This window comes from Equus caballus, chromosome 24 (assembly GCF_041296265.1).
Source record: "Equus caballus isolate H_3958 breed thoroughbred chromosome 24, TB-T2T, whole genome shotgun sequence".
Classification (NCBI taxonomy): domain Eukaryota; kingdom Metazoa; phylum Chordata; class Mammalia; order Perissodactyla; family Equidae; genus Equus; species Equus caballus.
In genome coordinates, this window is record NC_091707.1 from 59,182,914 (window position 1) to 59,196,432 (window position 13,519).

The 13,519-nt window shown below is 60.5% G+C and overlaps 1 long non-coding RNA gene across 1 annotated transcript; it reads left to right on the forward strand.

The window, feature by feature from the left end:
- Positions 1–1,175: 1,175 nt before the first annotated feature.
- LOC138920512 (uncharacterized) lies at positions 1,176–7,404 on the forward strand. Its single transcript, XR_011431798.1, has 3 exons — positions 1,176–2,031; positions 2,971–3,152; positions 3,239–7,404. It is a non-coding gene; the product is annotated as an uncharacterized lncRNA (long non-coding RNA).
- Positions 7,405–13,519: the final 6,115 nt, after the last annotated feature.

Below are 13,519 nucleotides of genomic sequence, written 5' to 3' on the forward strand. Positions count from 1 at the left end.
AGAGTCAGCTCGAGCGCCTCTCCTGCAACGTGGTGCTGCTCAGACCCAGGTCTGAGCGCCTGCCCCTTCTGCAGCTCGAGTTCCAGCTTCTCACATCGTCCAAGGTTGGCAGCAGAACCGAAATGAGAACCAGATCCTTCCAGCAGGATTCCTTCTGCCTCCAGACACCGGCCAGGCCTCACTTGCAACCCCCATCCCGTGGCCCCAAACCAGGGCAATTTCGCCCCCAGGGGCATGGAGCTTCCCAGGGGATGTGGAGCCTCCCGGGGACATTTGTGGGTTTTACAACAGTGGTGGGGTGCTCCTGGCCTCGAGTTGGGGGAGACTGAGGATGATGCTAACATTCCATAATGCCCAGGACAGCCCCTCCCCACCACAAAGACTCGTCAGGCCCAAATGTCCATGGTGCCAGGGTAGGGAGCCCCGATGGCCTGTGGGCAGCCGGGTCAGGGTGGGGAGCAGGTCCTCTTTTATTTATTTGTTTATTTGTTTGTTTGTTTATCTGTTGGTGAGGAAGATGGGCCCTGAGCTAACATCTGATGCCAATCTTCCTCTTTTTTGTTTTTTCTCCCCAAAGCCCTAGTACACAGTTGTGTATCATATTGTAAGTCCTTCCAGTTCCTCTGTGTGGGACACCGCCTCACTGTGGCTTGATGAGCGGTGCTAGGTCCACGGCCAAGACCCAGACCTGTGAACCCCGGGCCGCGGAAGTGCAGTGCACGACCTGAACCGCTTGGCCCCGGGAGTAGGTCCTCTTTTAGGAATCGCTCTGACTCTCCCAAGTGAGGAGGGTGGCGGGGGGACCCAGGCTGCCGCTGAGCAGTTGAAGGGGCATGGCCCTGCCGACCCCCCAGCCCTCGGGAAGCCCTGAAACTGCGGACTCCAAGCTGGCAGCCAAGGCCCAGGCAGGCCGTCCACGGGGCCTGGATGGCGAGACCCAGCCCTGGCACTCCACGGCAGCAAGAGCGTGCCGCAGGGCCTTCAGCCGCCCAGGGGTTCTGGAACCCTGGGTCCCCTCCTCCACCTGTAACCCTCTGCTACAACCTCAGGGCTGTTGTGGGCACCGCTGTGAGGCTCCCCGCCCCTCCTCGTCTAGCCCCTCCACACCCCTCCCCTTCACACCCTCCCCGCCCCTCCTGAGCCCCGTCACAAAACCTCCCCAGACAGACGCCGGGGAGACAGAGCCCCACATAGAAAAACACCTGGGCCGACATGTGAGTGCACCACTCACTCCGGAAACAATCTGGTTTCCTCTGCAGAGTGTCGGGGCTCCAGCCAACTTCAGCTCCCAGCAGTTCAGGTGACACCCCAGGTGGGGCCCAAAGCTGCTGGGCTGGGGGGAGGAAGATGGCCCTGGCTCGGTCTGGCTACCAGCTCGACCAAGCACACACTTCCTGAGCGCCTGCTGTGTGCACTGCCCTGGGCAGGTTCTTAAGGGGCAGTCTCGGCCCTCCAGAGGCCCACAGCTGGAGGAGGGGCCCCTCATGGCGGCTGGTACCACCCTGGGAGTGTGGCCACAATCCTGGAGCGTGGCCAGAAGCACTGCAGTGGCACCTGGGCCTGGGCTGAGCCACTGAGGCCGGGGAGGGCGTCGTCGAGGCAGGGGGCACAGAGCGTGTAAGGCTGGGACTGTAAGCCTGTCTCCCAGGGCTGGCGAGCTCAGGTCGTGTGCTGCTCTGCGGGGCTCAGGGTGAGGGCAGAGGCCAGAGGACGGAGGGAAGGCCGGGGCGGTGTCCCGGCCTGAGACCCCAGGGCCAGGAGTCAGAGGGGAGGCAAGGTGGAGGGGGTCAGGGGCCCACAGGATGTGGGTAGGAGAGGAGGCAGCGGGGGAGCTGGGCATTGTCAAGCAGACGGCCATGCCCAGGGGCACGGAGGGGCACGGAGGGGTGCCCTAGCAGACTCTGGGGGCTGAGGGTCTGGAGGGTCCCAGGGCTTCAGAGGCCAAGCAAGGCTGGCACTGCCCAGTCACCTGCCCACGCTGAGATGGCCAGACCAGAGGGCAAGCGGGACTGCAGGAGACCCACTGAAGAGGTAACACACAGGGCTGGGAGGGTCCAGGCAGGACCTGGAAGGTGGAGGGAACATGCGTGTGCGTGAGTATGAGTGCACGTGTGTGTGCGCAAGTGTGCGTGTAAGTGTGTGTGTGCACACTCGCGAAGCCATCGCCACCACTCAGGTCTGATGGGCTCCTGGGGCAGCAGAGGAAGCTCCTCCTCCATGTCCTGTCTGGCAGCTGCAGACTTTACACCCTTCGCCCGTCACCTGCCCACCCAGGCTTCCTTCCAGGCGAAGGGCAACCATACACCCACCTGGACCAGACCGCAATCCCCACTCACGCCTTCCACCCCCTCGCCTGCCCTCGAGATTAAGGCTTGTTCCTCTTTACACACACTTGCACACTTACAGACACAAATAAACACAGGTGCACCCCTGTGCATGCATTCACGCACACGCGTGCACACACTCGCCCACAGACACACACATGAACACACAGGAACCCTGGCACGGGGCTCCAGGTAAACCAGGAGGAGCATGGACTGTGCTCAGGACTCCTGGGGCCCACCTTCCTGCTGTGTAACTGGGGCGGGCTGCCCGGCTTCTCTGGGCTTGGCTCCCTCGAGGCAGAGTCAGGGTGAGGTCAGACCCCCAGGTGGTGAGCTGGCATCTGCAAAACGCTCAGCGTGCGGGTGGGACTGTGGGGCAGAACCACCCCACTGCCCCTTGGGAAGGGAGAGGCAGGGCTGGAGGATGAGCGGGGGCCATACTGAGCCAGGAGAGTGGCATCAAGCCTCCCCAGGTCTCTGCCCCCTGATCTGGCTTCCTTCCTGCACCTGTTCCTTGTTCCCTCGCCCTTGGTCTCGGCCGGCCACAGGGAGATGGGGAGGCAGCCAGGAGGGTCAATTTCCGCAGCTACTTGGCATCCCTTGAGAGTCCATGTGAATCTTAGGACGGACTTTTCTATTTCTGCAGAAAACGGCACCGGGGTTTTGATAGGGACTGCCATGAATCTGTGGGTGGCTTTCGGGGTGTGCCGTCCTGACATCAGCAAGTCCTCCGACCCACGAGCACGAATGTGTTCCCGCTCATTTGTGTCTTTAATTCTTTCAACAAAGACTTGGCGTTTTCATCATGCAAGTCTCTCATCTCCTTGGGTAAGTTAATTCCCAAGTATCTTATTCTTTTTGATGCTATTGAAGATGGAACCGATTTCTTCACATCCTTTCCCATTGTTCCTTAGGATGTGCAGAAATGCCAAAACACCAAAATGCCGCGGGTTTCTGAGCGTTGACTTTGTCTCCTGCTACGTTGCTGACTTGGTTCTAACAGGTTTTTTTGTGGAACCCTTGAAGTTTTCTGCATGTGGGATCACATCACCTGCAAACAGAGGTTTTACTTGTTCCTTTGCAGGTTGGACCCCTCGGGGTTGGTTCTCTCAGGCAGCCCGTCCTGCTCACTCTGCGCAGACAGCGCTCCTTGTCCGCCCCCAGGGTGTGTCCTGCCCAGGAAATTAATTAATTGTGAGTGCATTGGGTGGATCCCCACTCCGAGCGCCCTGTGCACAGCCGAGGGAACCTGTCCTTCTGCACCACCCTCCCACCTTCCGGCGCTGTATCAGACATGCTCCTCTGCTGTTCACAGGGCTTTCATGGCCAGTGTCTTCAGAAGTGGGTGGCCAGGTCCTTCTTTCTAGTCTGTCTTGTCTGGAAGCTCCACTGAAACCTGTCCACCAAGGGTGACCCTGCTGGTGTTGGAAACAGCAGTGGCAGAGTTTTCGGCACCTCAGCAACACAGCTGCTGCAGTGTGACACCCGACAGACGGGGGTTGTGGTTCCCTGACTGTAAAATGACCCTGGGGGGGGCCGTGGTGAGAAGGCTGGATCTTAACCACCAGACCCCCAGGGCTGCCTAGGAAATTAATATTCTAACCTTATTGTGCAAAAAGGGACCCCGGCTCCACTGCAAACTTTCCTTTATTGTTGGTGGCTGTGGGCCACCCCACAAGCCTCGGGCCCTCGCTGGTTCCTGATGCTGTCTGTCCACCCTGAGGCTCTCCTGCAAGGAGAGGTGACAGGTGACAGAGCCATTCTAGAAGTCGGAGTACTAGTGTCACCTTCTGCTGCCCCTCAGGGTGCTATCTCACCTTCAGTTGTCACAGCAGGCTGGGATCTAACTGCCTGTGGTCCCAGGCTGAACCTCAGAAACCCCAGCTTAGGGGTCAGTGGACAGGCTTCCGTCCCAGCTGCAGCCATGGGTTCAAGCTCCGGCCGTGGGGCTGGGCTCTCCGCCTCCTCTCTGCCCGGTGGAGCCGAGCACCGCCCATCAAACATGCTCAGGAGAGCGACCCTGCTCCGGCTCTGGGGCGTGTCCTCCGTCCTCCATGTCTTCAGTTGCAAACTGGCTCCTTCCAGCGGCAAGTGTCTGTGTGCGAAGACTTAAAATTTGCTTCGCTTGATTTGCTAGTCATAGGACTATTCAAGCTTTTTATTTCTTCCAGTCTGCTCTATTTTTCTAATAATTTATCCATTTCATCTGTGTTTTCAGAAATGTTGACATACACTTGTTTACAGTGTTTTCCTATTATCCCGTCTTTGGAATTGATCTTTTTACATTTTCAAACTTTTAAATTTAATACCATAAAATTCACTCTATAATGGTCAGGTCTATGGTTTTGACAAAGGCATACAGCTGCGTACCTACTGCCCCAGCCATGGTGCAGAACAGCACCATCACCCCCAAAGTTCCCCATGCTGCCACCTTGTGGTCAAGCCTCCTCCACCCCAACCCTTGGCTAGTCCCTCTCTCCAGGTTTGCCTTTTCCCGAGTGTCATATCAAGGGTGTTATAGGGCCTTTTGGATCTGGCGTCTTTCCCCAAGAAAATGCCTTTGAGATTCATCCACGTTGTGCACACAGACAGCAACGTCCTTCTTATGGCTGAATGGTAATCCATGTCACCAGGGACCCCAGTTCGCTGTCTTTCACCAGCTGAAGAACAGCTGGTTTTTTCCAATTTGGGTGATTATATATAAAGCTGCTATAAAGATTCATGTAGAGGCCGGCCCCGTGGCCGAGTGGTTAAGCTCGCATGCTCCACTTCGGTGGCCCAGGGTTTCGTCAGTTCAGATCCTGGCTGTGGACATGGCACCACTCATCAAGCCATGCTGAGGCAGTGTCCCACATAGCACAACCAGAGGGACCTACAACTAGAATATGCAGCTATGTACTGGGGGCTTTTGGGGAGAAGAAGGAAAAAAAGAAGAAGATTGGCAACAGATGTTAGCTCAGGTGCCATTCATTAACAACAAAAAAAAGATTCATGTATAGGCTTTTGAATGAACGCACGTCTTCATTTCTATTGAGTAAAGACCTGGGAGTGGAACTCCAGGGTCACGGATGGTGAGAAGCCACCAGGCTCTTCTCCGCAGCGGCTGCCCCCGCAGCACCCTCACTGGCCGGCCATGAGTATTCCTTTGCTTCGTCGTCAACAGCAGGTGGTATTGCCATTTTATTCCTTTAATTATTTGTAGCCGTCCTGGTGGGTGTGCAGCCGTGCTGCACTGCGGTTTTAATCTGTATTTGCCTAATGACGGATGATGGGGAGCGCCTCATCATCTGTGTGGGACCTTCCTCAGTGCTGTGTTTAGATCTTTAGCCCATTTTGAAACTGGGTTATTTGTTTCTTTACAGTTGAATTCTCAGAGTTCTTTATGTATTCTGAATACAAGTCCTTTATCTGATATATGGTTTGATACATATATACACATCTGCCTGTCTGTGGTTTCATTATCTTTTAGATCGACAGTTATATCCTCTCTTTGATTCGTGTTACTTGTTTCTTTTCTTTTCTTTATTATTCCTGGAAGTTGGTCCGTTTTGTTGGTTTAATTTTTTCAGAGAACTCAGCTGTCTTCACTGACCTTCTCTATTGCACTTTTATTTCATTGGGCTCCAATCTTATTTTTACGTTTTTCAACTTTCTTTGGGCTAATTCTGGTTTCGTCCCCAACGCCCTTTTTTTACTTACTAAAGTCAGGGAGAGCCCATTACAGTGCGGTCACCCCTTCAGGTGTACAGTTGTGACTGTCCACAAACGCATCGGTTGTGGAACTGCTAGCACGACTCAGCTAGGACACTCCCATCCCCCCAAACTCCCTCCCGCCCTTTGTGTCAGTCCCTCCCCTGCGCCGGCCCCTGACGTCTTGAGAGGGGACTCAGCTGACAGGCTGACAGCTCCCGAGGCTGCCTTCTCTTCCACGGAAGAGTCTGCAACCATCTCCCTGGAAGCACCCCTTTTGCTGCCCCTACAAGTCTGGATATGCAGTGTTTTCATTGTCACTCAGTTCTAGGTATTTTAAAGTTTCTATTATGATCTCTTCTTCAGCTCACGAGTTTAGCTGTGAGTGTGTGTGTGTGTGTGTGTACGTGGTACAGTGCTTGTCCACAACAATTTCCCCAACACTGGGTTAGATTTCCAAACACAGCACAGTTAAAAGAATCACATAGAATTTCCAAACACAGCACAGTTAAAAGAATCATAGCCACCACTTACATTCTACAGTCAACAACTTCTGTACTTGCTCTTCCAAGCATCTCTCCATCCATCCATCCATCCATCCCTCCATCCCTTCAACCATCCATCCCTCCATCCCTCCATCCATTCATCCATCCATCCACCCACTCCTGTATTCCTCCCTCCATCCATCCAACCACCCACTCCTCTATTCCTCCCTCCCTCTATCCATCCATCCATCTCTCTATCCTTTTATCTACCCCTCTATCCATTTATCCATCCATCTACCCCTCCCTCCCCTCATCCATCCATCTATCCATCCACCCATTCACCTGAATATCTATCCATCCACTCCACCCCCTCCCTTTTTCCTACAAGCCTCACCTTCTTATCTGGGAGGCTGACTGCAACTGAGGGTACCGCTTCTAAGCCCTGCGCCCTGGCGAATGGGACACCAAAGGAGAGAGACCGGACAGCTGGATCCTTGGGCTGCCACAAATTGCTGCTGTCTGCTTGCCACCCACCCAGGGGCCCCCCGTGGGCTGAGGACAGGCACCTTGGGCATTCCAAGGGATCAGAGGTTGCCTCCTAGGAGCCAGGCAAGGATCAAACCTTTGTTTGGATTGTGCAGGGTGTGGACGCCCAGGTCTGCTGAGTTAACCCTTCACTGCACAGGCTCAGAAAAGGGTTCTCTGCAGGTGACATGAAGCCAAGTCCTGTGGGGGGGAGGGTAGGGCTTAGGAAAGGCTGAGGCCTCGATGGTTGGGACTCAGGGTGGGAGTGAGGTGGGCAGGCGAGGGGCAGGTGGGCAGGCCTTGAGCGTAGAAGGGAGTGTGGATTCTGGGTTTGGACACATCTGTTTAAGTTACTCCATAATAAATATCACTTCAGCCCACCCAGGGGTCAGTGACAACTTTTTCTGCCATCAAATGGTTGTGCATTCCTCAGGATGGGGAGGATGCTACAGTGTCCACCCTGCCCTGTGATGCGATGCCCAGGGGCCGCGTCCCGAGGCTGGGAGACATCTGTTTGCTGACCACACTTATTAAACCACAGTCTTGGGGCTGCCACACCTTGTGGCTTCCAGGGTTCCATGATTCCATTCGGTCCAGGTCTGGGGTCGCCCGAGGTCTGTGTCTCATGCAGCCCTCCTCTGGCAGCAGGGACCAGGGACCGGCTGGGGGCTTCCTGGGGACCCAGGCCTGTCTCTCCCCTCATGTCCCACATCCCCACAGCTGCCACACCCCGCCACGCTCTGAGCCTCGTTTGCCCTCACCCCTGCTCCCCACCTGGCCCTGGACTAGCCCCAGAACGCCAGCAGGAGAGGAAAGGAGGGCCAGCCTTGGGCGGCGTCTACGACCCGATCCTCTGGCCCTTCCCCTATCCACAGCCCCCGAGTTCCGTGCCCGCATACAGAGGAGGGAAGCTGCCAGCTTGGGGCCACAGGCCCTGCTGCTGGCAGCCAGAAGCTGGAAAGGCCACTCACTCCAGCAGATGACCTTGTGCTCCTTCCGAGTGAGGGCAGGACTCCAGGCAAAGCCATGGCTGGACGGACGAGGGGAGTCCAGGCTGAGCTGCTCCTCCCCCCACGAGCTGGGCCTGGGAGGGTGGGTGTCAGGGCAGGGGCCCCGGCTGGAGGCCGGCAGCACCCAGTGGAGGAGAGGCCTGCTCCGGATGCAGTGCCCTCAGGGTGGTGCTGCAGCTGAGCTTTGATGGGGTGGGGAAATTGCTGTGGCCTGGGCTCCCCCCTCCCCCTCTGTGCCCCAGACACTGAATGACTAAGGACCCAGGGTCCCACCTGCTGGAAAGTTTCTTGATTCAGGGAATCCCCCAGTCGCCCTCAGGCAGAAAGTCTCCCAGCTCTTTCTCTGCAGTGACTGAAGTTCCCCCATCACACAGCAGGGAGGAATGCCCCGCCAGGAACTGGCCTCCCAGCCTCAGTGTCCCCAGTGGGCAGGAAGGCAGCTCAAGCTGGCCCGAGGCCCCAGACGTCTGTCCCCTGGCACCCCCTCTCCTGCTCTTCCTGCACAGGGAGGTGTAAAGCCCTCAGCAACTGCACCCCACCCCCATCCCTCCCATGGGGCCACGAGCGGGTCTGTGGGGAGACTGGCCCACATTCCTGCCAAGCCCCAGGACCTGGGACAGGAGGCACAACCGGGCCAGCCAGGCCCTCCTGGCCAGAGCTGCTGGGGAGGGGGCTGGGTCTGAGGACGCTCAGAGGCCCCCCCATCTGGGAGTGGCCAAGCCCTGATAGGAGATGCTCCCTCCCAGATGCCCAGCCCTGGGACCCCTGGCTGGACCCTGACCTGTATGGCCCCCAGGCTCAGGTCAAGGGCCTCTGGTCCTAGATGACCCTGTCCTGGCTCAGCCACTCCCTCAGCTGAGCCCAGGGCACACCTTGCCCCCCCACCCCAGCTCAGCCAGTGGTCAGCCCTTCTCCTGGTCCAGAGAGGCGGCTCCCCCACAGCCCACTTTTCCCCCTGATAAGGAGGATCAGCCGCCTGGGAATTCTCTTCTCCCCGCCCCCCATCTTCATAGGGGCAATGAAAGCACAGGGAGCCTGAGCAAGTTGCTTAAGGTCATCTCATAGAGGCAGAGCTGGGAAACCTCAAGTTTCTTCCGTTTAGTGCCCCAAAATAGCCGCCTCCTGTCCCCCTCCTCCACGGGGACTCCAAGATGAGGCGAGATGTCAGGGGCCCGGGTCCCCATTTGTGATCCCACCAGGCCGCTCCGGGAAGGGGTGGGGTAGGTCTGATCAGCTCCCGGCCCCGCAGCCGCCGCCAGTCCCTGCGCTGCCCTGCCTCCTGGTGGCCGCTGCCAGCGCTGCGCCCGCCGCGCCTCGCTCGGGGGTCGCTCCAGGCCGGCCCGGCGGGCGCCGGCGCCTCCCTGTCTCAGCCTCGCGCCTCTGCCTGGGAGGGACAGTGAGGAGCAGAGGAAGGTAGGTGGTGCTCCCGAGACCACCGGCTCAGCGAACACTCGGGGCTCGCTTCTCCCCGCAGTGCCGCCAGCGTTCGCGCATCCTCTGCTCGGGGGCACCCTCGGCACCCCGTGCGCTGGGACGGCTCCCTCGGCCACAAATCCCCTCCCCGCGCCAGAGCACTGCAGACCGGGAGCCTTGGCTTCCCCGGCAGTGAAAGGGGCGTGCCGCGCCCAGGCGAGCAGGTCTGGGGCTCTGCGGTGCGCAGGGAGCGGCGCGGCGTCCGGCTGCCCGAGAGGAGCGCTCGGCTGGCTCTGGGGTCCCGGAGCTCCCCCGCCCCCATCGCGGATCCCGCGGTTTCCCGCTCCCTTCCCTCCTCCCCGCCCCATCTACACCCGGAGGTCCCATGACCCCCCACCCCCAGCGCCGTCCGAAACTTCTTGTCTCTTCCTCCCCGCCCAGCACCTACCTGTTCCCCCCCAGCTCCCTGCCCGCTCCACACCGCCCCCCCGCGCCCCGTCCCGGAGCCTCCCAGCGCCCTGCCCCGGCTTGGAGCCTCCCTGTTCCCTCCACCACCACCTCCTCGCCCCCGTCGCGGCCCGGCCCCGCCCGGCGGGGCAGGCTCGGGGCAGGCGGGGCAGCCTGGCGGCGGCGCGCACCCCTCGCCCCGCGGCGGGCCTGGGCGCGCCAGGGCCTGTGGAGGCCGCTGGCAAAGCAGCGCCCGGGCAGGCCTGGGGCGAGCGGGGAGACTGCGGTCCGTGCGGCCTGGAGGGGGCTTCAGACACCCCCGGAGCGAGCCAGGGCGGGCGGGGCAAGCCGGCCCCCGGCCTGCATCTCTGCTCTCCGGCCTGGTCCTAGAGGGCTTGGCCCACACAGGGTATCCTGGGGTCCCTGCACGCCCCGCGCGCAGGAGGGGTGCCGCGGCCGGGTTCTGAGGCAGGACCCACTCCCGAGCACAAAGGACATTCACCGTCTTCTCTTTTATTTGCACAATAGCCCTGTGAGGTCGGTACTGCTATTGTTCCCATTCGCCAGATGCGAAAATCGAGGCACAGCTGGGATTCGCACCGAAGCCCCAGACGCCGCCCCCCGACTCAATAGGGGTTTGCACAGAAACAGGCTGTCGTTCGTGACCTTGGGGTGCGTCACCGAGCCGCAGGCCCTCATCTGTCTGGCAGCGCAGGGCCTGCCCCCTAAGGTAATGAGGATCCCTGGGCACATGCCGGCACCCAGAGGCAAGGCGTCCGGGCGCCCCAGGCCCCCTCCCGGAACGCCCCCTCCCCCCGCGGAGCCGTCCCGCGCCGGCCCTGCCCCGCCCGCTCCCCGGGGAAATGGCGAGCCCCAGGGGCGCAGAGACTGGGAGGGGGCTGAGGGGAGACGGGCGCCGCCAGGGCCGCTCTGGGGGTACAGGGTGGGGGCCCCGCCAGAACCCCGGGCGCCCTGCCCCTCCCGAATCCAGCTCTCCGCGCCACGGCCGCATGGGCCGAAGTGGCCAGGGCAGGGAAAGCCCAGCGCGCTGCCGCTCGTGCCTGGAACTCCAGGGCGGCCGCGTCGGGGCGACCCCACCGCCCTGGGCCTGCGCCAGCGAGCAGCGGACGTGGGCCAGGCTGGCGGACCGGGCGGGCGCACGACCCCCTCCGGCACAGGGCTACCCTCTGGGCAGCGGCCCTCTCACCCCACAGCCACCGACAACTGCCTCGGGGCCCTGCGTCTGAATTCCAGCAGCTGGGGCACATTACCAATTGGCCTGTGCCTCAGTTTCCTCATCTGTGAAAAGGGCATTACTTGCATCATACGATAATTCCTGAGGATTCAGTTGATACACGGGCCGTCTGCAACAGTGCCTGGTAAACGCTCAGTACGGGCCCTTGTTACAACGACCATGGAGGGGAAACTGAGGCTAGGAGGGCCAGCACCACAGAGCCCACCTCTCCTACCCCTCCCCTGGGCTGCACTCACACGTGTGTGCATGTGCAGGTGTGTCATATAAGTGTGTGCCCTGTGTGCCTTCATGTGTAAAGGTGTCTGCTGGTGAGAATGTGTGCTCATGCAAGTGTGCATGTGTGTCTATGTGCCCACAGGAGTGTGTGCATGCTCAAAGTGTGTGCGCCCTCAGGAGTGTGTGTGTGCCCACAGGAGTGTGTGTGTGTGCCCACAGGAATGTGTGCATGCTCATAGTGTGTGTGCCCACAGGAGTGTGTGTATGTGCCCACAGGAGTGTGTGTGTGCCCACAGGAGTGTGTGTGTGTGTGTGCACACACTTGTGTACTTCTGTCAATCCCACTTCTCAGGTGGGGAGTTGTGTAAACACGGTGGGGTCTCAGAGGCCAGCCCTGGGGACGCTGGCTTCCCCAGGTTTGCCCAGCCTGCCCCCCCAGGTCCCCCTCACCAAAGAACACTTTGCCATCTGGGGGTACGGGGGGTGCAGGGGGTGCGAGGAGCCTACCTCCTGGGGACGGCAGGCCTGTGCCCCAAGCACAGATGTTCAGCCCAGCTCACCCTGCAGGCCAAAGGGGTCCCAAGTGACAACAGAGCCCAGGAAGGGGGGCCAGCCACACAGCCATCCCCAGGAAGCCCCCAGCCCTGATGGCACTGGCCACAGGCACCCAGAATGGGGACACCCAGCAAAGGCCTCAGATTGACTGGTCCCAGGGAGGAAGGGCCCTGCGGGCAGACATGACGGGGAGCTGGGGGCTGCAGGGGGCCCGTCACAGCCAGAACCAGAGTCCTAGATCCCCTCTTGGGGACACTGGGAATGCCCAGGGGTGTGTGGGAGAGCCAGGTGCCTGACCCCGAGCAGGAAAAGACCCCTCCCATGCCCGCCCTGCCCCTCAGCCACCCCACACCCTGCACCCCACTGCCCTCACGGGGGGGGGGGTGGATAGCAGAGGAACAGGGGCCACAAGGCTACAGCCAAGACTTGTCCCTTGTCCTGTGTCCAGAGACCTGGCAGGGGTGCCCCCTGTCCAGCCCGAACCCTAGCCCAGCCCTGGGTTCAAAGGCCAGAGGAGCCCCATGGGCTGCCCCAGCCCACACTGAGGCTGTGTGACCTCTGCCATGCAAGGCTCCTCTCTGTGTCCACCCTCTGTGCTGTGGGGGCTGGTGGGTGCCCCTGAGTCCTGCCCACCTCCAGCCTCGTCCCTCCTGCCCCAGATTCCTCAGCCTCTGGGACTGGACCCCAGGCTGGGGCAAGTGGGGAGCCCAGATGGACTGGGAGCCCACGTGAGGCTCCTCGTTCATTCACTCATCAGTGTCCCATTCACTCATTCACATCTCCGCCGGGGGGCCTCTTGGGCGAGAGGTGTGGTGGCTGCCCCAGGGGATGAGATAGGACAGGGGTGGGGGCGGGGGGGTGGGGGGCGAGGTGAGCCTCCCGCATGACCTGGCACTCAGTGAAGCCCTCAGGGACTGGCCTCCACATCCACCCCCCCCACCCTCACGCCCCCACCCCCGTGGCCCAGGAGCCTCAGGCCGTCCACACCCAACATCAGAGCTCCCCTGGGGCCCGTGGGGTCACGTGCCCGGGGCCTCTCATGGGTGGACCCTGCCCCAGTGCCCGCTGCCCCTGCAGCCATCCTCCAGGGGACAGTGCCCTCCGCCCTAGCAGCCTTCAGCTGCCCACAGGACCTGCTCCCCGCTCCTGACCAGACCTTCGCCGCCTCCCCAGGCCTCGCGTGGCCCAGCCCAGCAGCTCAGCCACCCTCCCTCTTCAGGCCTGTCTCACCCCCCTTGTCAAGGCTGTGCCTCCACCCAAGGGCAGACGACAGGGACATCACCCACAGTGGCCACCAGAGGGTGCCATGCTCCGGATGTAGGTTAGGGCCATCAGCGCCCCTTATCGGAGCTGGGAGTGAGGATGGCGGCAGAAGAGACTCACAGCTGGCCAAGGCCTTCTGGGCTTCCTGAGAACCCTGCCAGGTGGCCACTGTGAGCCCACTTCACAGGTGAGGAAACTGAGGCCAGAGAAGGGGCTGCCGCCCGCACTGGCTCTCAGGAGTGTAAGGTCTGGGTTTCCGAGGTTTCTCCAGGTCCACCTCGAATCTGCTGTGCTGCCTCCACTTTGCTGTGTGACTTTGGGAAAGTCACCTCACCT